Here is a 2,306-nt window from a genome sequence, read left to right on the forward strand (position 1 = left end):
AGTATGCCAGGCAACAAAGCCCATATTCACAGCTGAGAAAACTGATATTTTAAAGCCAGATTTATTGTCTAAGGGCATCAGTGATGGGGGAAGGTGTGATGAACGATTTAGTAATGATTAAATTAATGAAAAAGGCTAGCTGATTTGATAAAGTCCAGTAGAGAGCGATGGTACGGTCTCTGCGTCCTGGAAATATATGAAGCAGGGTTGCTTGGTGAAAGACCCGCTACCTTCAGGTGCCGGATCGTTGTAGGCTTGAGTGCTTGGCAGTCCCACAGTAAGTGACGAATGTAGGCTTCAATCTCCTCGCGTTTATATATCGGACAACAAGGCCAAGAAAAGAAATAGCGGCCAAATTACAAATTTTGCCGCCATTAGTTTCAAATTCTTGACGTCTACACCGAGAACGACCGGTTCGCGCCGTTTCAAGTGAATGGCGGTGCAGCCTGCCCTGCGGGATCAGCGTTTGAAGTTCGATATCGACGCCTGCATTTTGCTTGCGAAATCGGCCGATGATGGAGACACTCGTATTTGCTTTCTTCTCTTTTCTTCATTATAAGCGATCTGTTTTCTGTGAGAGTTTTCTCTTTGCTGTTAGAATTCCATAGTCTGTTAATACAAGCACTTTACAAGTGAGCCTTCTTACAGAAAAATTGGGTGAAAAGGAATAATTTCATCTTAAAATGAGGAGGAACACTTGTTTGCTAAGTGGTTTATATGTTTTGCACAAGAATAACGCGTGATTCGCTCAAGCTATGTCCTGACGATATTCAAGCTGAGCCTTATAAGGCGTTTATATGGTATGTGCACTTTAATACAAAGGCTGCTTTCGCTAGAGACCGCATAATCTGCTTTCTACGCATCAAAACGAGAAACAGGCGAAAAGCGCCATCCCGAGAATTTATGTGAAGAAAGCCTTCCCGCTGGGAAGAAGGGGAATGGTATGCATGTGGTTGACACAAAGCGCAGGTGTTTATGCAACCTGTCGCCTGTTGCTGCGCTGGCTTCATATTCCTACCCTCACCCCCCCCCCCCACCCCCCCCCCCCCCCTCCGGGAGCACCCAGTCCCTTCCGGGGGAGGGTGTGCTTTGTCGGCGCACTCCCAAGTATTTGCAATGCCGCGGCGAGGGCGCCCTCGCTGCCAATTGTGAACTGCTGTTCCCTTGCTCGACTTTTGAACATTACCTTGGTTCTCTGGATGTTAAATTTTAGACCCAGCGTTCTGCTCTCCCTGTCTAACTCATTGATCATGATTTGCAGTTCACCTCCTGAGTGACTCAGCAAGGCAATGCCATCAGCGAACCAGAGATTATTTAGGTAATCTCCATTTACTCTTATTCCCAACTGTTCCCAATTCATGCCTAGGAATACCTCCTGTAAACAGGCGGTGAATAGCAATGGCGAGTTCGTGTCCCCTTGCCGGACGCCCTTCCTTATTAGAATTTATTGCTGACTTTATGGAGGAATATATTTGCTGTGCAGTTGCTATATATATCCTCCAGAATTTTGACATAAGGCTCTTCTACCCCTTGATTACGCAATGCCTGTATGACTGCTGAGGTTTCCACTGAGTCGAATGCTTTCTCGCAATCAATGAAGGCTATATATAGAGGTTGGTTATAGTCTGCGCATTTCTCTATCACCTGACTGATAGTGTGAATATGATCTACTGTGGAATATCCTTTACGAAAGCCTGTGTGATCATTCGCTTGATTAAAGTCTAAGGTAGCCCTGACTCTATTAGCGATTACCTTACTAAATACTTTGTCGACAACGGATAGTAAGCTGATCGGTCTGTAATTTTTCAAGTCCTTGGCGTCTCCCTTCTTATGAATTAGGATAATGTTTGCATTTTTCCAAGCTTCCCATACAGTCGAGGTCATAAGGCATTGCGTATGCAGGGTGGCTAGTTTTTCGAGCACGATCTCCCCTCCGTCCTTCAAGAGAACTGCTGTTACCTGATCCTCCACAGCTGCTTTTCCCCTTTGCATTGCTCCTAAGGCTTTCTTTACTTCCTCTTACGTTACTTTCGAGATGACCCACTGCTGTGTACTACTGTCTTTCTCATTAACACTCTGATTACATTGGCTACTGTACAGGTTTGTGTAGAACCCTTCGGCTACGTTGGCTATCTTATCCATATTGCTAATGACATTGCCCTGCTTGTCTCTCAACGCATACATCTGGCTTTTACCTATGCCTAGTTTCCTCTTCACCGCATTTAGGCTACCTCCGTTCTTTAGAGCGTGCTCTATTATCTCCATAATAAACTTCCTTATGTCGGTTTCTTTGCGCTTATTTATTA

The sequence above is a fragment of the Amblyomma americanum genome, chromosome 10 (genome assembly GCF_052857255.1).
Source record: "Amblyomma americanum isolate KBUSLIRL-KWMA chromosome 10, ASM5285725v1, whole genome shotgun sequence".
NCBI lineage: Eukaryota > Metazoa > Arthropoda > Arachnida > Ixodida > Ixodidae > Amblyomma > Amblyomma americanum.